General features: G+C 42.7%; 1 protein-coding gene across 5 annotated transcripts in view; it reads right to left on the bottom strand.

Annotated features, from left to right (window-relative positions):
- Syn3 (synapsin III) overlaps positions 1-24372 on the bottom strand; it is a 427823-nt gene that overhangs the window by 153298 nt on the left and 250153 nt on the right. The gene's annotated exons all lie outside the window — the stretch shown is intronic.

Below are 24372 nucleotides of genomic sequence, written 5' to 3' on the forward strand. Positions count from 1 at the left end.
TCTTTGTAGCTTTGCGCCTTTCCTGGAACTCACTCTGTAGCCCAGGCTGGCCTCGAACTCACAGAGATCCGCCTGCCTCTGCCTCCTGAGTGCTGGGATTAAAGGCATGCACCACCACACCTGGCGAATTCATCTTTATAGTGCTATTTTTTCCTATCAAGAGAATCTAGCAACCTACATAACTTCTATTATCTTCCAAAGGTCTGATGTATAGCAGATATGAATTCTATCCTGATATACTTAGTGTAACATCAAATTTTGTAACAAATAACCCCATCTCCAAATGTTGATGGTTTTACATGATATGAGCTCATTTATTACTTTTGTAAGAACCCATTGCATATGTTTCTGATCTTCAGGTAACTTGTCCTATGATGAGTCAGAGGTCTATGTTTGTTTTTGTCTTTCTTTCTTTCTTTCTTTCTTTCTTTCTTTCTTTCTTTCTTTCTTTCTTTTTTTCTTTCTTTTTTTTTGTGTGCGTATCTTAGAGTACCTTGGATCCAAAGGGGAGGAGAGAGAGGGGGTTAGGATGGAAAAAGAGAGGAGAAAAGGAGGAAAAGAGGGGAGTGAAGAGGAGAGGCCCAGAGTGACACATACCACATCTGTCCCCATCTGCCTGTGGGGACCCATCACATGCCTCACCTAAATGCAAATGGAAGGCTGGGAAATGTGGTCTCCGACTGCACAGTTGTTCCCTACCCATTGCTCTATTACGAAAAGACTCACATGATCACTAGTAAGGACTTCAGCATCTCCGCCTCATAGCCATTACCGACCTTCACTGAAGATGGAATAGTCTTCATGATTTTTACCCTTTTGTTGTTTTGAGTAGATTTAGGAGTAAACATCTTTTAACTCATGTTTCTCAATTATCTTTGATTTTCTCTAAACCAGGAATCTTATATTGGTGTTTTTCAGCACCCAGAATGATGGCCCAACCAAGGTTTCTTGGATGTAGGAAAGAGTAGGTGAAAGCTGATTTTCCTATGTTCCCCATTCTCTACTTAGTCTTTGTAATCTCTTTTTCTTCAGCTCAGGAGAGACAGGAGGAGAGGCCAGGGCTGCCTCCTTGTCTTATCCACTTGCCCTCTCATTATTCTCTAACACAAGCCTTTCATCCTGTCTCATTGCACTGATGGACCCACCCTTGAATAAAATCTGTGGAGCCTGGCTCATGGCTCATCAGGGTTCCTGTTGCCAAATACACTGAACAACTTGGCTCTAAGATCCAATACAGAGATAAAAAGAAAAAACTCGAGTATGTCAGGATAGACAATTGACTGGAGACAGCCAGGTGCTCTGCCACTCTTGGTGGTGCCAAATGTCCCAAGTGTTACCCAGGGCTGGGGTGGGGATCAAGTGTGCAGAGAAGAGTCTGCTTTGTCCTGATTCAGTGGGCCACCATATTAAAATCCCCTTTCTAGGGCCAGTTATTTTTGTAGAGTGGACATACCCAGGGAAGAGCATTCACAGAATCAGATCAGTGTAGGAGCCTGACTGCTACTGTGTTTATTAGATCTTGTACTGCCATTTACCAGTTCCATGACCGTTGGAAAAATGTTTGAGCAATTTGAGTTTCAGTTTCTTCATCTATAATAATATTGAAATAACTATCGAACCTGTCTGGGTTTTAGCAAGTGGAATAAAAAAAACTTGGTGCAAAATAGATATTTGATTTTTTTTTTGTAACATAAGTGCATCAAAACGCCAAATAGACATGAAGCTTTCAGCCCTGAATCTAGTACATTCTGGGTGATTAGTGTAGGCTTGGTTATGTCAGTAATGATAGGTTAGCTTTGCTAGGTTGTTTGAATAAGAAAATTCCCCAAATCTTTTATCATGAGACAAAGAAGGTTTGTTTCTCACTAATACTCTCTGTTCATAAAAGGATAGCTGGGGACTCTGTTCTAAGTCATCCTTGGGCTGTTAGGACAGACACCATCTAGAATCTTTCAGTCAGTGTCCATTGCAAGGACACTGTGAGTCTGGGTATGGTCACATGACTTCCTCTGGCCAGGGCGCTGCTAAGAGACTTAAAGCAAGTAGAGACCTGAGCATACATTTGCATGCTTTTACTAGGGTTCTTCTAACTCTCCATCAACTTGAGAACATGCCTGAGCAAGACTGCTGAAGTGAAAGAGATACATGGCACAGGGCTGAGATTCTCCAACTGCCCAGTCATGGCCATCTCAAATCTGCGAGCACCTGTCCCAGACATGTGAGCAAGACAAGTCAAGACCAGAGGGACCTCCCAGCTGACACCAACCAACTCTAGATTCATGAACATAAACACAGATATAGTAGGGGTTGTATATTGTTATACACAATAGATAACTAAAACACTGTGCTTCAAGCTCTACAGTTTGTGGGTATCTGTACCTCTTCTTATTTCTCAGGAGAAAATATACGTGGTAGATTTTACTGAAGACCTCAAGAATAGGCCTGGAGGGGGTTGACATCATAGAAATTCACAAATATTCATTTATCTTGGCTTCTTGCCTTTGTTTCTTTGACCAATAGGCTCTCCACAGCTTCCCCTTCTCTTTTACCTTACACAGACATGATTCTGACAGATGACAGCCATCATTCATCTTGAAAGCCTCTCACCCTTTTATAAAATAACTCACTTGTCCCAGATATTCAGGATCTACAGACTTGGAAAGCCCTTCAATTGTGGGATCTACACTCAAGAGTAAATATTTATCTTCTGTGTACTTGAAGATCTGGAACATTGGACTTCTGCAAATACTCAGTGAGATGACATGAGAAAGTGGATAATGTGTTTCAGGATGGCAAGGTGACAAGTTGTCTCCATTTTACTTACACAAGGGCCTGAGGCCTGGAAAGGTCATCAAGGCCCAAGGTCAGAAAGCTTATGAGAGGTTAACTGTCGACAAGCATCTGGAAATCTTAATCTTCACTGGATAAGACATCCAGCCTTGGCACTAGATACTCCGAAACTTGGCCTGGGTTTATACAAAGCTTGGCCCAGCATCTCCAGTGGCTTCACTGAGCTTGGCGGGACACACTGACAGAGCTGGGCCAGGCAGGCTACAAGACAACGCCCATAACTGTTCCAAAGGCAGTGGTGCCCTGACCACAGACCACTTGTCTTAGGAGCTTCACCTGATGGAGAGCAGGGTATAGGCTTGTTCCACAGGCATGTGGACTGAAGTTGGTTCTGACAACCCAGGGCCCCACACAGGCTGTTAGACTCCCTTGACCCAATGCTTGCTGGGCTCTATTCAGAGGAACTGTAATTGCCACTGGGCAGGGAAGTTTAGTATTCCACCCCTGCCCTTTGAATTCCCTCTGCATAGGAATGTTCTACAGGAGGGACAGCAGAGCTTCAGAGACAGGTGGTGGGGCCAAGGGGAGAGGGTGGTGGAGAGATAGCTTTGATAGAATTTAGGGTAGTTGGTATGTGCATGCGCACATGCCTGTGCCTCTGTGTGTTGAGGAGTTGTAGATCATGTTCCATGTGGACCCACTGTGTGATCTTGAATAAGTCACATCCTCTCTTGGTACCCTATTTCTTCATCTTCAAAAGGTTTACAGAGAAGAAATATATATTAAGCCCATCTGAAGGAAGTAGGATTTCTGTCTTGGAGGGACGGCAAAGGGCCAGTCCACCCCTTCAATTCAGTTCTAAGATTTTAAGCACCTTGAGGAAAGGTTAAGACCACACTGCTCAGCATAGAATTCTTCTGACTCTAACCAATGGCAGAGACCTTCAAGGTCATTTTCAATGTCATCCTCTCAGTTTCAGAAAAGAACCAGAAAAGAGAAGGTACTTCTCAATCTCATAGAGTGAATTTCAGACCAAGAACTCAGGTTCTCTGATCTACAGAACAAAGCTCTTTACATCACAAATGACATTTTTTGCCTAAAAAATCAATATGATTTTTAAACTCTGAGGCTTTCAGATGTTTTACCTTTTACATAGGCTTAATCCTTTTCTTCTTTACGCAACGTTTAAGGTTAACTCAGGAGTTGACCATGGAAATTAGAGTCTTTGGTCCATGAGAAATCTGTGAAATCCAAAGGCATAAATATCCCTTGGAAAGCCTGGAGATTTCTTCCACCCCAAGCCTTGGACCAACAGTATCCCTACTGCAATGGAGATGGCCTCCTACATACTTGGTACCAATTTCAGCTCCAGGATGGAACCTCTGAGTTGACATGATCCACCCCACTGTGAAAAGGGAGAGTTATGATCCTCCCTACTGATGACTAACACACTAATGAAAAAAGTCTGCTTGGAACCCCCAAAACCAACAAGAACAATGAAACTTGAGGCAATTCTTCAAACAGCCAGGAGGCAAATGGGAAACTCAGAGTATGGAATAAGGGGTTGGAATGGAACAATGGAGACAGCCAGTGTCTCATTCATAGACACTTGGTGAGTACCTACCAGGTGTCAACCCATGCGCCAGGTACTTGTGGGCTACAGGGAGGAAAACATGGCAACCCAACCCCCTGAGAGCTCACAATTTCAAGAGATTAGGCAAGTACCCCTGTGGGTAATACTCTGAGACAATAAATGAAAAGGAGCCCCACATCATATTATTGGACAGCACCATCTAGATCTCATTTGAGCTTCAATCCAGCAACCTTGCAAGAATCAACTATGTCTATGTCTCACAGACATGAGAACATCTTCGAAATGGAACTCATGGTCCTTTAGCCCAAATTTCTATGACTCTGTTATTTTATCTGACACCATTTACTCAATTGCTCATTCCAGCAGTCAAACAGACTCATCCTCATTAAGCATCTGGCAGCCAGCCACTGAATCTTGTAAAATTTAAATTCATTTTACACATGTCTCATTCTGTTCCTCTTCATTACTGCTTCCCTAAACAAGTCAACATCCTCTGTTGCTTCAGTAGATTCAGGTTTGGCCATGATTATTGCTTTCAATCCATTCTCTATTGAGTAATAAGACTTTATTTTTTTTAAAGACACATCTGATTCAACCATAATTCTGCTTAAACATCTCAGCTAGAATTTGATTCTGCTGCAGTCACTAACTGTTGTGGGGCATCCTGCACCCTGTACTTTACAGTATCATGTAAGTGGGAAACAGCAACAACAAAAAACCCACATTTTTAGATAGTAGACAACCAGTAGCACAGGACTGTGATTTCTGAAAGTAAGAAAACCAAGACCCATGACTGTGTCAGCTCATTACTTGGAGCTAGCTTCCAGGCTGAAGCATACAGGAAGGAGGAAACAAGGCAGCTAGGCAGCCTTGTTGGACTAAGGTGATGAAGACTTAAGATGGATTATTATATGAGCTAGAATTTATGAGCGCAGTACTGGAGAGGAGAAACTTCAAAGAAGGGCAATAACTGGATAAAGAGAAGGGAAGAGAGAGGGAAAGAGAAGGAAAGACACTTTCAATATTTTCAGAGATGTCCCCTTACTCTAAAAACAGACTTGAGCATGCACAAAAAGAAATCCCATGACTCCAGGGGAGGAGATAATCCTTTGGGAAGAAATAGGTCAAAATAATGTCCAGGGTAAATACAAGAATAAGAATAATTATGAGTCCAGTAGTCAGAGTGGAGAAACCTTATAATTTATGGGCTTTGGGAAGCATCTTCAAAGATGATACCTTAGTAATGACACTATATTAGTTCTAAAATAAAGTCTGCTTTAGACATGTCATAACAAAGTTTAAAAGAAGTCTTATAAAAGACAAAAGCAATCCAAAATTGCATAATTGATCATCAGAATAAAATTCAGTGCTCTTAAATAAAACAAAATCTATCATTCATCAACATAAAAGTAGTAATACCCATTATGCAACCATCTGTGATGGTCTGAATAAGAATGATCCCCAAAGATTCATAGATTTGAATGCTTGGTCACCAGGGAGTGACACTATTTGAAAGGAGTAGGAAGTGTGGCCTTGTTGGAGAATTATGTCACTGGAGGTGAGCCTTGAGGTTTCAAGGGCCCAAGCCAGGCCTGGAGGCTCTCGATCTTTCTCCTGCCTGTGGGTCCAGATGTAGAGCTCTCAGCTCCTTCTCCATGCTCTATTTAGTTTCTTTTTTTTTTTTAAATTTTTAACATTGACACCTATTACTTCCATCATTGTAATGATAATTATGATGTTATTGATATAAATAAAAACCTATGATGGTCAATGATTACATGAACAAATAAATGCCTTCCTGAATGCCACCATGTTCTCTGCTATGATGAGAATGAACTAAACCCCTAAAACTATAAGTAAGCCCCAGTCAAATGCTTTCCTTTATAAGAGTTGCTGTGGTCATGGTGTCTTTTCACAGCAATAGAATACTAAGACACCATCTATGTGAAATGGAAGGAAAACATGATTCATAATGAGAGGAAAACTCAATCAAAAGAAACATTAGGCCGGGCAGTGATGGCGCACGCCTTTAATCCTAGCATTTGGGAGGCAGAGGCAGGTGGATCTCTGAGTTTGCGGCCAGACTGGTCTACAGAGGGAGTTCCAGGACAGCAAGGGCTATGCAGAGAAACTCTTTAAAAAAATTGGTAACATTAGTAGATACAGATTATTGGTTAGGAGTCCACTATGAATCTTACAAGTATGATACAAAAGAAAAGTGAGTGTGAGAAAAAAAAGAAATTAAAAATGTAAGACTGCACATGTGTACAGGTGTGTGTGGGGGGCTGATGTTGACATTGGGTGAAAAGGACAATATCTGTAATGAAAATTCCAGAACAAAAGGTTATTGAACTTGAAATTATAGCTTGAGAATCTAACATCAAGTAACAGGAAAATTAAATAAAACTGATGTCCTGATATGTGGTGATGGACCAGCCTGACTCCATCTTAAGATTAGAAACCATCTTGTTAGAAGGTCAAAATAAGTTCATTTTTGTTTTCTGTAAAATTTGGGTTTGACCATGCCTTGACCCATTTTCTGGAATTTGACATGTTCCACAACCTATACCCTGACCTCCACCTTAATAAGGTGCTCTGCCAAATAATTTTGAGATGTTCCTATGTAACCAAAACTCCTCTGAAAATCCTGCAACCCTTGAAAAACCCCTCCTCATCTTGCAGTTCTTGAACTATGTACATCCCACTCTCTCCTATGTGTGATGCTGTCCTTTGAAACCCCATCTTAGGGATACAGCCGTATCTGACAGAAAATAAAGCTTGCTTAATTCAACTAAAAGAATTTTGGTAATGGCCCTTACTCTCATTTGTCAGAATTACCAATGGGACAAGAAGAAGCAGTCTAATATATGTGAAACTGGAGTCCCAGGAGAAGAGAAGATTGGACAGAAAAGTTGTTGAAAAAAATTAATTGACTTTCTCCCCTAAAATGAGATAGAAAACTGAAGTCCCCAAAGCTCAATGAATGTAAAATAAAAAACAATGAAAATCAATATAGAATAAATGAAATCATACTAAGAAACGTATTATCAATGTTTCAGAAAGAAAAAAATGACAAGAAGGAAAATTTAAAAGCAGCCAGTGGAAACCAATGTGCCTTGAGCAGAGAAAGACAAAAACAGGAAACAGCAGATTTTTGGCTAGAAATCATACAGGCCAGCACACAATGAACACTGGATTTCAAGAGCTGAAGCTGAGAATGGTTGAGCACAGAATCAGAATTTTGTGTTCAACACTAATAACTGTAAAAAATTTTAAGGAAAAAGGGAGACTTTCACTCATCCTCAGAAACAGATAATTCATTGTCGCCATGTATGTATTGGATGTTAGTGGGCATCTTCAGGAAGAGTGGGCCAACATAAGGAGAGACCGAAGAAAAGAGCTGACCAGTGGGAAGCGACAGAGGGCCTGTAAGGGAGACCCAGAAGGAATTAAAGGCAGAAATCTGTTTTCGTCAAGCAGCTTGGAAGCCTTGAACCCAGGCCCTTTGGGGACCTTGGCTGGCCATTCCTCCTGTACTTCACTGTTCTATTTTGCTTCTGTTCCAGGAGGGTTCTACATCTGGTGCGAGATCTGACACCCCCACCCCCTTTCTGTCTGCTTCTAAATCTCTCACTTCATCTCTGCTGGTATTTCCCCTTCTTCACCAGCCACCATCCTTCCCAAGGAGGCTGGGTATCTCTTGTTCACTTGGTGCTTTACATCTTGGACTGTCTTTCCTCCACTGTGTCCTGCTCCATGGCAACTACCCACAATGGAGGCTAGCTCACCTTTAAGATGACCTTACTCTGTGATCCAGTGCTTTTTATGCTCTATTTAGTTAGTATTTTTTTTTAACATGGGAACTATTACTTCCATCATTGTAATGATAATTATGATGTTTTTGATATCAATAAAAACCTATGATGGGTAATGACTGCATGAACAAATACATGAGTATTCCCAGTGTATTTCAAATGGCACGTTTTGATTATATGTGAGAAGATATGGGCATGTTCCTGGTCTCTTTGGAAGTGGCTGACCAGGGACTCATGTTCATGTAAGTTGGGAAAACCCAGGCCATATGTGAGAACCCTTAGTCATCCCATTCACAGCAGACCTCAACTAGGAACCACCACTGATTCTGAGAAGCGTGGGCCTAAGCATTTCTTTCCCCAAATACTGTTTCTCAGAAGCTCAGATTCCTCCACCCTCATCAACCACGCTGCCAATCCTCACCCTCACTCAGGACCACTGGCAGGAGAGGTCCAGTCAGAGGGCTCTGGGGATTACTTTTTGGCTATCCCCTTACTGATCCATGTCCACAGAGTAAGCAAACTTTGTCTTCCTGGGATCTGGTATCACTTGCTGTGATGTCTTCTGAAAGGCTCAACAAGATAATGACAGGAAACCTAGCATGAAGTAGTGGTCACATGTTCCCTTCTCTGCTGTTCTAGTAACCTCTAAGTGTTAGTAGATTGACCTGTTATTTCCTGATGATCTTGGGGAAAGTGTCTTCCCCCCCCTCTACATGTGTATGTGTCTGCATGTGAGTGGGCTCACTTGTGTGAGTGGGTGCACATTCATGTATGTGAATATGTGGTGCATGTATGTGTAGAGGTCTGAAGTTGAAATCAAGTGTCTTCCTCAATCACATCCTATTTAGTTTATTGAGGCTGGGTCTCTTGCTGAACATTGATCTCACCAATTCCAGCTTGCTCTGGGGATCCCAGATCTGCCTCCCAAATACAGGAATTATAGGTGGTTGCCCCATTCCCTTAGCTTTTCTGTAAGGTTTTAGAAATCCAAACTCTTGTTCTCATATTTGTGGGGTACCTGTTTTATCCCCAAAGGACTAGGGACTTCAGGCTGGTGGAGAATGCTCGCAGAAATGATGCCTCAATTCTGTCAATGCCCCTGGGTCGGTTCCTTTACCTTTCCAAACTTCTGTGTCCTCGTGTTTTAAATGAGTACAGTTGCACCTACTTCTTAGCACCAGTGTGAGAATCAAGAGCAAATATGGAAAAATATTTTGTAACTTGTTCATGATCTGGTGAAAGGAGAAACTCAGGCTTAAAGTCACCATATGATGTCTTGCATCTCCCTATCTAGGGTAGTGCAGCTAGTTTTCACATCTGTAAACTGGATTATGACTGCATTATATAATTGTTAATGTGCCTAATAACAAAAGGATGCTGGCTATCATCTATGAAGCATATAATCTGCAGCAGGCAATGCTGGACCCAGTATGAGGCTGGGTAGAGTGGTTGATATGGATTACAAAGACTATTTTTCACTGGTGTTATTGGGAAACGTTGGTGTGTGTGTGTGGTTAATAAAAAGCAGCCTGGATAGCAGTCAACTGTATAATGATCTTAAATGATTTATAGACAACACTGTCCTTCTTTCCTATGGGTACCTCAGGCAGCCCTTCCCCATCCTCTACCCCCAGTTCTGGTGGAAGGCACTATAGAGTGAGGGTGGGACAATTCTCCACTGCTTGTTTATAAATAGGGATAATGATGTAGTTAGTGTTTTCCTGCCTGGCCCACAGTCAGGACAAATCTCTCTCACCCACCAGGCCCATAGACGCTCAGACCCAACCAAGTAAACACACAGAAACTTATATTGCTTACAAACTGTATGGCTGTGGAAGGCTTCTTGTTATCTACTTTTTCGATCTTAAATTAACCCATTTCTGTTAGTCTATATTTTGCCACATGGCTTGTGGCTTACTGGTGTCTTTACATGTTGCTTCTCATGGCAGTGGCTGGCAGTGTCTCTCCCCCAGCCTTCCACTTGCCAGAATTTTCTTCTCTCTTGTCCCACCTATACTTCCTGCCTGGCCATTGGCCAAACAGCATTTTATTTATACAGAGCTACAGTATGGTGGAAATGAAGCATCTACAAGCAGCACTTTACTCTGCTGCATGGTGGATTTAGTCTTTGATAGTTAAAAAAAAAAAAAAAGGTTTCTGGGCTATGCGCTGCTTTGATAGAACTGCTTCTGATACTTGATGGTACACATGGCTCCAGACCCAGAGCTGGCGGTAAACTGTACCACCACCATGTTGGGAAGCTGAGGTGGGCAGAGCCAGCAGCTGCAGAGGTGTTTCAGTCTTACAAAGATGGATATTACACAGAGAATCTGGTTTGTGTTGTCTTTGGGATTTTTAACTGCACAAAAAGATTTGACTGTAAACTGTTGAGTTAAACAAATAAATTTTAAAATTTAAAATTCAAAATTTGGATATAAGGATATGTTACTTTGTAAAAGAGTCTCTGCTTTTGTTTCACAGAAAGCCAGAGGCTATGGGTTTGTTCCAGATTAAGATACATCAGGTTTGATCAGCCAAGACTACCTGAAAGGTCTCCGATGACACCATGGCCCAGATGATCCAACATCCAGAATGGTTTCAAGGCAACTGGCTCAGAGGTTTACCCTCACAGACTACTTCATAATCCTAAAATTTTCTTTATGTCCCCATAAGATACAGCACCCCCCTCCAGCAGGAAGTAGTAAGAGAAACTACGCCCAATTTCCCAAAATTATCAAACTGGCTTTGGAGATGGAATTGGCTCACTCCTTCTCTAAACCCAGACATATTGCTGAAAGAAAAGGTTAAGAGATTTTTATGTCCCAAATCAGAAGAGCCCTCTGGTGTGGGACAGAAAAAAAAAACAGTATTTTTATTTAAAGCAGGTTGATTATAAATGCGATCTCTTTTTAAAGAAGAAAAGGGGATATGATCTAGATATAATAGGATGAAAGGGTAGATTAATGAACTTCTAAAAGAGCAACAACTCATTTAAAATGTTTTACATTGGTATAGATTTTAGTCTATTGATACAAACTTAAAGTTAATTTTGTTATACTGTGTGTATATTTCTAATCGTGTTTAAGGTATTATGTTTGTATAGCTCATTTTAAATTGAAATGGATAATTAAAAAATAGATTAATAATTAGTCATCTATGATAATCATACTTGTAGCCATGTTAGTTAAGTCTTCTAGATATACATAGACATATTTCAGATAGATAGGTAATCTTCAAATACTTCAAAGACCTACAGAATATGGCATTTAAAATACTTTTAAAGTTTAGACTTTCTGGACAGTGAGACATGTCTGCTCCTGGCAGCACCAATTTACTTCAGAGAGGAGGATGAGCATTGAAGACACTTCATATCTTTATCTTCACCTTGGCAAAAATAGCCATTTGGGCAAGAAACTGTTCTTGCCTGGACTGCTTGATCGACTGGACATGCAGGACCCACAGAAAGGTGACCACTAAACTTTGTTTGACAAAATGGTCCTTCAGGTACCTGCTTCACAGAGGAAACTGCCAGAAATTCTACAGGACACTGAGAGAAGTGACTGAGAGACTCTAGCCCTGTGGGCTGAAGACAAATGCCCCAACTTTACAAAGGAACATTAGGTGACTATCCAGGCTGTCAGCTATCTCTGTCTACCCTACAAGACTCCTGAAAGTTGCTTGCATCCTTCTCCCAGTTCTCAGGTAATATTATATCCTTCTGAGGTCTTTGATGTGGTTGAAGGCTAGATAGTTATAATTTCCTCAGTTATGATAAAAGATAAGTTAGATATAAAACTTTAGACTCACAAATATTAGATAGGCTATCTTCTTTAATATTGTAACTATAATTCTTGCTTGATAATTGTTTTGTTATCTGAAATTTTACTATATGAAAGTTAAAACCTTGCTTTTTAAAAAAAAGAAAAGCGGAAGTGCTGTGGGATGTTCTATATGTTAAATGTGTTTCTCTGATTGGTTAAAATAAATAAAGTGCTGATTGGCCAGTAGCCAGGTAGGAAGGATAGGGTAGGCAGAAAAAGGAGGAGGAGAATTCTGGAAAGTGAAGGCTGGGGAGAGAGAGAGAGATGCTGCGAGCCACCACCATGACAAGAAAGATGTAAGGTACTGGTAAGCCACGAGCCACGTGGCAAAGTATAGATTAATAGAAATGGGCTAAATATAAGAGTAAGAGCTAGACAATGGTAGTCCTGAGCTAATGGCCAAGCAGTTTAAATAATATAAATGTCTGTATGTTTATTTTATAAATGGGTTGTTGGACTAACAGGGCTTGGCGGGGGCTGGAGAGGTCTCCAACTACATAATGAGGTACACTTGATGGGATGATTCAAGAAGGATACAGTTCCAAAAACTTGCTCTTTACCTAGAGGTCTCTGGGAAGGTATTGAGGAGCAGGAATCTTCCTAGGTCCCTTGGTGATCATGACTGGTGAGTTGGGAAAAGAACTGTCCTGGCATTTTCTATGGTAGTAGCTTGTCTGAGCCAGGAACTCCAGGTCTGCCGTGCCTTTCTCATGTTTGCCCCTCTTCTCATCCTCACTTCTTCCAAGAGACCCCCTAAAGTCTGGTGTGGAGGTGAATGCTGTGATCCCAGCACTCAGGACACTGAGGCAGGAAGAGTACCATGAGTTCAAGACCAACCTGGGCTACCTAGTAAGACCTTGTTTTAAAAATAAACAACCACCCTCAATAAATAACAAAATATAAAGAAAGGCATCGAGTCCTCTCTGCAGCCCAGGGCATACCTCAGAAACAAGAGGTATGTGCTGTGCTGGTGGGGAGCTCTGCCACTCACATGACCTTTGAGCCAGTCATTCCCTGGTGTGGACTATTGCCAAGGGTGACTCCATGATGAAGGAATTTTACTGCATGTTGTTTGACCTAGATCAAATTGCTTGGGAGATGGTGCATGAGTGTTGTATGAGAAGGAAAGTGCCTGGGCTCAAACAGGACATGGAGCTAGCTCCTGTTTAGTAGCAATAAGCTTAGGGTGAGGGCATAGAAGAGCTGATGCCCTGGAGCAGTACAGCTCTGGCCATCTGGAATTGTCCCAGCTGTGGCTTCAAGCTGCAGCCTAGAAAGAGGCCTCTTGTAGGTCCTTCCACGATGAGAGACATGGCAGTAGGGTATAGATAATTAGGGCTCTCACTCTCTTCCTGGGCCTTCATTCCAATTGTTCAGGGCCACTGTGGGAATGTCACAGAATGGTTTGAGCTGCACGGAACAGTGAGAAGAGAATGAAAAGTAACCACTCCACCATTTGCATCTAGAATCAAGCCTCAACATTAATTTTCCATAAATGCAATTTAAAGGAATCAGTCATCTTTTTTGTTTTGTTTCTTAAAACAAAACAAAACAAAACAAAACAAAACAAAACAAAAAACCACAACCCTAGTGGGTCAACTGGAGCCAGAATCCAAACCTCTACATGTTCTGAAGTTAATGAACCAGAACAGAGTTAGAAAGTGGAAACCCTTTTTGAATGAAAACACTATTTTATCTGGCTTGTTGGACCAGGCTTTGTTTTCTGTCTCCTTAAAAAATGAGAAAGCACACAAATTGGAAAATATCACCCAATACACGAAGCACTAGAAAAAAATGTAAGTTTAAAGATGGATGTCACCTGCAGCTCCTTCAGTGGGACATTTTCATAACTTTTTCTATACATAATAATAATTTCATTTTTGTTTTATATAAGTATTCTGTGGGACTATTTAATTACCTGTTTTTTTCTCTTTTTAGGACTATCTCATGGAAAAATTCCATGCTAATATTCAGAAAGATGTTTTATTCTTTTTAATGAGTCTTTGTAAGGATCAATATTCTATTGGTTCATGATAGTTTATTTTGATAATTATCTATTGATTATTATTTAGGTTTCTTCTATAATTTTACTTTGACAAATAATGCTTCCATGAATATTTGAACTGGAATGTTTGTTTTAGACTTAAAGTGTTTCTAAAACAAAGAGGATACTTCTATATCCCTTCTTCCATGGAAATGTTATAATTTTAATTCTTGTCGTTGGTGATGAAAATACCATCTCTTCACACTGTGGTGTGCTATCTTGCCAGAGCTATAACAAAAGTTCTGATACAGGCTATTATAAAGACAAAGAGGGTTATTCAGCTCACAGTTCTGGAGGTTTGGGGCATGGCGGCGGTCCTGACTGAGTTCTGGTGAGGACCTGTGACAAATGGTGAGTGGGAACAGAAGGAGTATGGGTTAGAGCATGTGGCCATGACTGGAGCCTGGAAGTAGTGAGGAAGGAAGGCCCTCTTCAGAGCAACTCTGTCCCAAAACTACCAAGAGGTGTCACCAGAACCATCTGCTATGCCAGGAGCATATTACCAATGATGACAGCCTCCCACTAGACTCTGCTCCAAGGGATTCTCACCCCTGCCCGTATTCCTACCCTGGCATCTCAGTCTGCCATCCCCGAACCTTTGAGTGGGAACAGACTAAAAGTAACCTGTTAGAGTCTGTCACTCAAATGGTCCTTCCACATCTCCATAGGGAATGGTCCCACCCATAGTATACAGGGGGACCAACTGTCACAATTTGCTAAGTTTGGAAAATGGTTCTCAGACATGAAAGCTTTAGTTATAAAACTAGGAAATTCCTGAGCAGGTGGGACAAATTGGCCACCATGTACAGAGCATGACGGCCACGTCCACAGGATCTCTGCACAGGCTCCATACTATGTTTCCTCTGATACCTGGCCTGAGGTGGCTGGATTGGAGCTCATTAGATTCCTTCTCTCGAGAATGTGCTTTGGGAACAAAGAAACTGTTTCTCAGCAGCAGGAACTAGATTTGAAGTTTCAGTAACTGTAGGGTGACCGAGAAGATTTAGTTAGCCACGAACCAGCTACAGAGATGTGGAAAGAAAGGAAGAGCAGGCAAGAGGAGCTCGTAGTGAGGGGAGCAGGCACTGGGAGTAATTGTCTTCTCCACACAGAAGCCAGATTCTTCAACATTCCTATTCATCCTTCCCGTGGCCTTCCCGCCTTTCCGCACTCTCCCCTCTTCCCTCGTTCACGTGCGCAGGTGCCCAGAGGCCCAACGCCACCATCAGATATGGACAAAGGGGTGTACGGCTCAAATCACTGTCAAACTGCAGCTCCCATGATGAGATTTGTAATTTTCCTTTTTAAAATTTTCCTTTGTATCTCTTAACTTTTTTTTTTTTTTTTAATTTGGGGTGGTGGTGGCAGGGGTGAAGGATGGATTTGAAGGGATGGGGAATGAATGGGATCAAGATACATAATATAAAAGACATATAGAATTAAAAATAAAGTCTCCTTCAACGAATTCTTATTCATTGAGGCAGCCTCTAAATCAAACCAAGAACTCTCTGATTCTTTGTCTAGCTAGCAATTTTTCTCTTGGGATCCTACGTCTCCTCCTCCTGAGTGCTGGACATACAGGTGGGGTGCCACACTCACCCAAGATTTATGTCAGATTCAAACTCTGGCTCTTGCTAGTTGACAAGCTCTTTAACCCCGGCATTAGCTTGGCATCCCTCTTGTGTTTTTCTTTTTTTGAGACATAAGGCTACTATGTAGCCCAGGCTTGCCTCAAGTCCCCTGCTTCTGGCCTTCATAGTGACTTACAGCCTTTCCTGCTCTCCTTCTCTGGAGTTCTGTATGGCTGTCCACAATAACTACCAATACTTCTCTCTCCTTTGCTGTCATTTGAAGGGAACTCAGTCCTTAGCCAGCCAGTTACATCCTCCAGGATATCATGCCAGGCACCATCATCCTTGCCAATGGATCACTGCACAGATCACAGCACTCATGACCTGGCTAGCCTGACTGGCCCAGACGGGTTTCCTGTCTGATTTTGTTGGTGGTTGCGTGTATATGAACACTGCCAAATTGAACACTATCTTGGAGGCTCTAGCTTCCAGGAGTCTATCCCAGGCCAGGAGTAGGTGAAGAGTGGATCCTCTCATGGAGTTTCTACTGCACTCTCTTGAGTTCAGCTTGGCAATATGCCTCTCCTTGCTAGCACTAGCTCTAACTCCCTGACCTGGCTGCTGTCATCTGGTCCCTCCTCTACGTCCTGGGCTGCTGGATGCCCTGTCTGGTTGTAGGCAATCACTACAGGGGTGTCCACACCCTTGTCCCCACCCTCTTCTGCTCCTTGTTACTACGCTATTGCTATCAGAATCAGCCCAGATTCTTCCCCACCAAATAAGACCACTAGTCTCATGTATCATTCATACTCTTAGAAGGATCAGTGCTTTGCCCTCCACACTCTGCCAAGGAAAAGGCTGTATGAGTCTTTCTTTGAGCTGAGAATGGCTACTGATGGGCCATAAGGCAGGCACCTGACCTAAAACAGCCAATCATATCTGAGATAAAACCAAAAGGCTGAAACAAAGCAGGAAAGGTATGCAATATAAAATATGGTCAAGGAAATAAAAGATAGGGAAAATTTACAGATAAAAAATAAAAACCAGCTGGAAATTCTAAATCTGAAAGATGCACTAATGCAATTTAAGGTTTAATATTAGTTTAGATGCAGCTGAAGAAAGGATCAATGAACAGGAAGTTAAGTGAATAAAATGTGCACATGATTACCTGCATCCTAGGATCCAATACTCATGAGACTCCATTCATTACTTTCCCAAAGAATACAGAGTTTATTGAACATGCTTCATCTATCTCATACCTTCATCTTTGTGCTATCTACTACACAGGACTGACTATCCTGTGAGCTCATAGGTTCACCATAATCCTACATCTACTTGCTCTTCTTCCCAAGAAGTCTTCCATTTCTATCTGCTGAGAGAATTCTTACCATCCAAGGACAATGTCACATGGCACCTCCTCTATGACCTTTCCTCAGACCTATCCTGTTTGAGGTGCAGAGGTTTTGTGTGTGTGTGTGTGTGTGCGCGCGCGCACGCGCGCTTTAAAAATAGTTCTTAGAACCAGGCATACACATATTTAATTCATTATTTCTTCTTCTAGAGTGGGGCTTGACCCAAGATGCTTATCATTTTAATCTCAATTCTTAGCATAATTTCCAGCAAAGAGTTGGGTTGGATACATGATGAACAATGCAAGATCTAAGTTCCTGTAAGGCTCACTTATTTGTAATAAGATACTTATGAGTATCTTTCTCTCTTTCTTTTTCTCTTTTCATTTAGTCTGGGACTCCAAACCCTGGGGTTTGGTACATATGTATGTATATATGTTTGTGTGTGCGAGGGTGCACATGTATGTGTATATATACTATGTGCCTGAATATAAAGGCTCAAGGTTGACACTGGGAGTCCTCTTTGATGGCCTTCCACTTCGTACACTGGGGGCAAGTTCTCTCAATTGAACTAGACTTCACTGAGGTGACTGGTTTTTCTAGTCCACTTGCTCCAGCTTTCCCTGACTATGCTGAGCACTGGAATCACAGGTGGTTTCATAAGCCCCTTGGCAATTATGTGGATGCGAGGGACTTGAAGTCTGGTCCCCAGGCCTGCAAGGCAAGAACTTTAACCACCAAGTCACTTCTCCATCCCTGAGGTGCTTTCTCAATAAGAATATACTTTTAGCAGTTTGTGTATCTCTTTTCATTTGATCCTCCCCATATACCCTTGAACTTGATGATTCTGTTGCTGTCTGCAAATGAGAAAACATGCTCAAAGGTGCTCTGTGACTTCCTCCACCTCCCTAAGTAGTTTTTTTTTTTTTTTCTTCAAGAGTCATCACAGTCTACCTTGTCCAAGGGCACATACTTCCCAGAACCAAGACCACAGCTTAGGTCTGAGGACCCCATTCTGTGATATTTTCACTGTATAATATATAACAGTGTTGGGCTTTACCCAGCTCATGATCCAATACCCATTGGGCAGGTGAGAACACCAAGGTCCAGAATCCACAAATGAGGTACGGTGGCTTCATAGCCAGTGGTCATCCAGCTATATTGCCACAGCTGGCATCTCAAACAGTTCAATGTCATAAAGCCATTGTCATTATTGGTGTCTAACCTGGATTCCAGACCAAAGATCTCAGCATAAGAGGAGGGCCTATTCCAGAAGTCCCTCCCTATATATGTCTCTGTCTTTGCTCCCAGCCTACACTTCTCAGCAGCCCCTCTCTGCCCCTGAGCCAGCTCTGAACCCAGAGCAGGTGAGGAACAGTCCTTCTTTACAGATGCCCACAGTCAGGTTCTAGTAGGCTTTCCTCTGTCTCCTGGGCTTCCCTAGCTGTGGCTGCAGTCAGGGAACCTATTTCTCATTAGCTGTACTTTTTCTGTGCAATGAAATGTTCTTTGGACCTGTAGAAGCAAGAAAGTCATTTACACACAGAGAAGACAGGCATGCCAGGCTTGCCAGTGTATTACTCCCCAGCTCCTTTTATCTCTTATCTAGAGCTCTTGATGAGTGAGTGGCTGCTTCTGTTGACAACTGTCCCTAGACTCAGCCCTATGCAAAGGTGGTCCTGGGGTCTGGGGAGGTGATGCCTCTCTTTCAGTAGGAGAGTTTGAACAGGAAAATCACATTCTGACTGCAGCTATCTGTCCCCTTTCTCTGCTCCCAACTTCTTCCTGACTTTCCCAACCTTGAGTTTCTCCAATAAAAGCCACAAAACCGCCTGTCCATCTATTCCTCAATGCATTTCCCTCACCCACCCCTTCTCTCCACCAATTCACCCTCCATGTCTCCCTTCCTCCATAGCTCATCCCTTCCTCTATTATGTCTTCATCTTCCCTTCCTTCTAGCATCCCTCCCTCCCTCCTTCCATCATCCCTGTACAGCCCTTCCTGCCTTCATCCTGTCCTCCTTCCTGCCTTCATCATACCCTCCTCTTTCCTGCCTTCATCATGCCCTCCTCTTTCCTGCCCTCCTTCACTATCCACGCATCCATCCTGATGCAAACTCATGGTGACAGTTTCAGGAAATGTCAGAACCAGGGAAGTTCTGGAACACAGCCTTGAATGAGCCTGGCTCATTCTTTCCCATCATGCTAATGAAGAAATGGAAGTCTGGAGGTCTTGAAACATGTTCCAGGTCATGTTTCAAGTTCATGGTTTTGTTGAACAAATATTTATCAGTTTTTTTTTTATGTGTGGAACCCCTCCACCTTCATCCCTATGGGTGAGATACTATGAATATAGCTACAAAAACATGTGTTTCATGATTCTTGTCATTCTAGTAATTAAGCATGACAATGTCAGGTGATGGCAAATTCATGTGGTACTGGGTGAGCTGAGTGATGAGTGAGCAGTGAATGAATTATGGCAGGGAGGTTAAGAAGTGTCTCTGAGGAGGTAACTTCCAAGGGAAGCTGTTCCAGGTGGGGGACAACTAATATAAATGTCCCATGGTGTGAAATAAGTTTAGCGTGAGAAACAGAGAGCAAGAGGAGACTGGAATAAGATGAGCTCAGCTGGCCCCATCCATCCCATAGGGCCTAAAAACCATGTAAGAAGTGTATTATAAATATTGGCCCAGTCAAAAGCCATAGAGGCTTTAAGCTGGGTGCTGACATTAAGTGTTTTCTATAAAATGCCTTCTGGCTAGGTCAAGTGTAGTTAGAGTTTTCCTATCTGGCCCACAGTCAAGACAAATCTTTCTCACCTACCAGGCCTGTAGACGCTCAGACCCAACCAAGTAAACACACAGAGACTTATACTGCTTACGAACTGTATAGCTGTGGCAGGCTTCTTGTTAACTGTTCTTATATCTTAAATTAACGCATTTCTGTTAATCTATACTTTGCCATGTGACTCGTGGCTTACCAGTACCTTACATCTCACTTGTCACGGCTGGCAGTGTCTCTCCCCAGCCTTCCACTTCCCAGAATTCTCCTCTCTCCTTGTCCCACCTATACTTCCTGCCTGCCAATCAGGGCAACACATTTAACATACAGAACATCCCACAGCAGTCAAGAGTATATCCAATGGAGACAGGGGGCAGTGCACAGAGCAAGGCTGGTAAAGGAGGTGAAAGATACTGTTAGTCACCTCCATCTGTCCCCTGGCCATGACGCTGGTAGCATGTGAACAGAGAGGGCAGGGGCAGGGATTGTTTGGAACACAGGGAAGGCCAACTATATTCTGCATGTGACCTATTTCTGGGCTGTGAAGAGGAAAGAGGGATGGACAGTTACAGCCTGAGTGGCCTGGGTCTCCCCTTGCCACTTGTGAGATGAGGAACGCCAGGGAAGAACAGAGCAGCTGCTGCAAAGAAACCCAAGGGGCTGTCTGGAGCTCCACTAGAGAGGTAGCTGAAGGCAGAGTTCTGAGAGTGGCTAGCTCATGTTTTCTCTCGAGGGTGTCACCAGACTTGGCATCTGCATACAAACCACAGGGTCTGAGTGTGCGCTACCTACCTCTCCTAGGGCCAGGTCCTCTTGACAACCTAATTCAGGGCTGCTGGGATGGGTCTTTCTTGACCTCTACCCCACCTCCAGGCCAGAGAGGAGGCTCCAGAATGCTCATGATTCCAGCTAGGCCTGCATTCTTGGACCATCTCGTAAGCAGACACAGAGCTCACCCAGGGTTACAGGGTGGTGGAGGATGGATGGGGAGTGAAGATTGAGCTTCTTAAGAAATAGAAAGTCAGGACTCCTCAGAAGCAGAAAAAAAAAATTATCTCATCCCTCTTTTCCTAGGATAGACGATGTTGTGGGATTGGTACTCAAAGGGGATATGGATTCCATATCCATGTTGTACTTAGAGTGTGTTGTGACTACAAGATGTGGCATTTGTTGTCACATTGCCATACCTGGATGGTCACAGTGAATGACATAGGATACCCCCATGGCTCCACCCCTGCCTGCCACATGTGTCTGGATCAATCCCCATGTTCAGATATGAAGACTTAGGAGGGGGAGGCTCCAGGGGAGCACCAACTTGGGATAAATACAAGATGGAAGAGGACAGGATGGAATCTTTGAGTGATATCCTCAAAGGACAGGAGGCCTTAGACTATTTTAGGGTGACTGTAAGACCCTGGTACCAGCTGAATCAGCCTCTTCTAAGTCCCCCAATCTTACACAGCCATTCTTTGCAAATTCCCCAGAGGACCTCCTAAAGAGAAGGTCCCCAAAGGCTTTGTCTCAACCTGAAACGATGCTTAATTGCCATTCTCTCTGGCTTCATCTCTCACCACTCTCACCTGCTCTTTGGACCTCGGGGAGGGAGCCGCCAGCTCTGGCTCTCTCTGTGTCCCTTTACACTTAGACTCATCCTGCCTCAAAGGTGTAGGCTGCACCCATCACAGGCTGGGGATCACCCCTCTGGGCTTTTGCAGCTACAACTTCACATAATTTGGCTCTAGGCATACGTTTCACTTGCTCAGCTAGGCTGACCATTAGTGTGTAGCTCAGCTTGTTTTCTCTTTACCCAGACATCCACAAAGAGAACAAATATAGGTGGCTTATTTTTCAGATGGCCTCAGGAAACGCAGCATCAGAATAGGACAAAAGTTACAGAAAGAAGTGTGCTAACAGGGAAGTGCAGCTCAGTCTCATTAGGGGCCACTGTGGTGGCTAGAACAGGTGTCAGAGTTGGCCCACAGAGATGGACGTTAGAGTGGCTATATACCAGCTCTCATCCTCCTTGGTTGGAGGTCACACAGGCGAATAAACACACACACACACACACACACACACACACACACACACACACACACACCTGTGTGTGTATTGCAGAAACATTCACTTGGCATAGAAAGAGCTCTCAGAAGGAGGAGGGAGAAGGGCACAGGGGATGGAGGCCTGGGATCTGACTACATAGGGCGCCAGTGAACCCCAAAGAGGATAGAAGAGATGTGGGGTGGAGCTGCCCATCTTAGCCAGTGCTTTTCCACCCAGGCAATCTCCATTGTTCCTATGATGTTCCTGTCTGTATCTGAAGTCTTCTTACTAATTTATTAGCAATCTATTTGTTAACTTAGTGTTCCCTATGCCCCAAGGTAGAACATCAGCCACAGAAGAGCAGGGATTGCACTCTCTTATCTTTTCAGGCCCCAGTAGAGAATAGATCTTCAATAAATATTAGTAGGATGAATGGATGAATTAGTGGATGGATGGATGAATGAATGAATGAGTCAGTGAATAAGTGCAGTATGTCATGGACTGGTAACAGAAGACTGAGTGCAATAAGGTCTGAGGATGATGGACATGAGCAAGTAGAAGAACAAGACAACTGTGGAAAGGAAGGGGTGATGGACATCCAGGAATAATTACAACTGACACTTCGCTGTCCTCATTTAATTTCTGTTGTTGTGATAAAATTACCCTGGCAAAAAACAACTTCAGGAAGAAAGAAATGATTTTAGCTCACAATTCCAGATTATAGTCCACCATAATGGGAATGCAAGGTGGCAAGAACTTAAAACAGCTAGTCCTATCACATCCATAGTCAAGAGTACGGAAAAAATAAATGCATGCATGCTTCTGCTCAGTTCTGCTTCTCCACTCTTGCACAGTCTAGGGCCCAAGCTTAGGGGATGGTGCCACCCACAGTGGGCTTGGTCTTCCCATATCAATTAACATAATCAAGATAGTTTGCACAGGAGCTAACCTGATCTAGACAACTACTCACCGAGACTCTCTTCTCAGGTGATTCAAAACTGACAATTAAAATTAACCATCATAACTACTTTGTAGGGGCATCTTTGGGGACCTTTCAGAACAACTAAGAAATATATGGGGAGTGCAGTATGAGATCCTACTTCTAAATTTGGGAGCTTTAAAACCAATAGTCATTGTATTATTAAGATCACTAGCTGAGCATGGTGGCTTACACCTGTAGTCTTAGAGTTTGGGTCGTTAAGGTGTGTCACCATAAGTTAAAGGCTAGCCTGGGCTACTACGTGAGAACCTGACTCAATAAAAGAAAAAGAAAGAGGGAAAAAGGAGGGAGGGAGAGGGGGAGGGGAAGATGGAGAAAGAAAGAATTTACTTAGGTACTGCTGTTTGTGCGAACACTTCCTCTTTTAATGAATGAGAATAGGTTCAAGGTCACTGTTGCTGAATAATAATCCAATCTATTTTCCTGAGTGGAAGAGATGAGACTGAATTTATAGCCTGCACATATTCAGCAGGTATGTGAAGCATGACCCATTTTAACTGTGTTGCAGTGGAACAATGTGTTGAATGCCACTGGACTCCCTGCTTCTCCATTCACTTGAAGAGTGACCTTGGGCAACTTATATTATACTACATTTTGTGCCTTGGTTTCTTCTTTCTACAAAATATGGGTGATAAGACCACCCTGTAATATTACTACCAAGACCGCCTTAGTAGAGTATAATAGTGTGTCTACACTTAGGCAGTATTCCATAGATAATGACTACTTTTTATTATAATAGCACGAGCAATCCCAGCATGGATGATAACTGTAGAGGCTTAGACCATACATGATGGTAATGAACCAGGCTCCATCAAACTAGGTAATAACTGCCATTGTAATCATAATCATAGTACATTGATATTATGCATGCCATCTTGTCTAATATTCTTACAATGGTATTACCTCAGACAGAATATCCATAATGATAGCTTCTATTACTGAGTGCATATCTTGAATACATTTCCTCTCACTGGCTCAGCTGAACCTACTGTGAGCTGGCTGTATTATGTGGGTCTAGTCTGCTCCCATCAGACATTGCCTTTGACTGATTCTTATCATTTTGATGCTTACTAAGTAGCTCCCTGGGTGTACTGTGTCTTCCCTTGTATTTCAGAGGAAGGAAGGGTCACACAAACAGAGGTTAGGATGCTCCAACTTTAGCTGATTTTTTTTTGTTAATTAACAGATTGGCATTCATTTCATCTTGATTCATTGTTCTTGTGTGTGTGTGTGTTTGCGTGTGTGTGTGTGTGTGTGTGTGTGTGTGTGTGTGTAAGTGTATACATGTATGGACATTTGTGTGAATGCAGTACATATGTGAACATGAGTTCACAAGCGTGTGAGTGCACATAGAGGCCATAGGACAACCTTGAGTTCCTTAGGTACCACCCACTTTGTTTTTTTGAGACATGGTCTCTCTCTGGCCTGGAACCCACCAAGTAGGTGAGGCTAACTAGACAGTTAGCCCTAGGGTCCCTCTGTCTCTGATTATAAACACACGACTCTACAGAGATACTTTTCACATGAGTTCTGGGGGATCACTTAACTGACTGAGCTATCTTCACAGA

This window comes from Onychomys torridus, chromosome 20 (genome assembly GCF_903995425.1).
Source record: "Onychomys torridus chromosome 20, mOncTor1.1, whole genome shotgun sequence".
Taxonomy (NCBI): domain Eukaryota; kingdom Metazoa; phylum Chordata; class Mammalia; order Rodentia; family Cricetidae; genus Onychomys; species Onychomys torridus.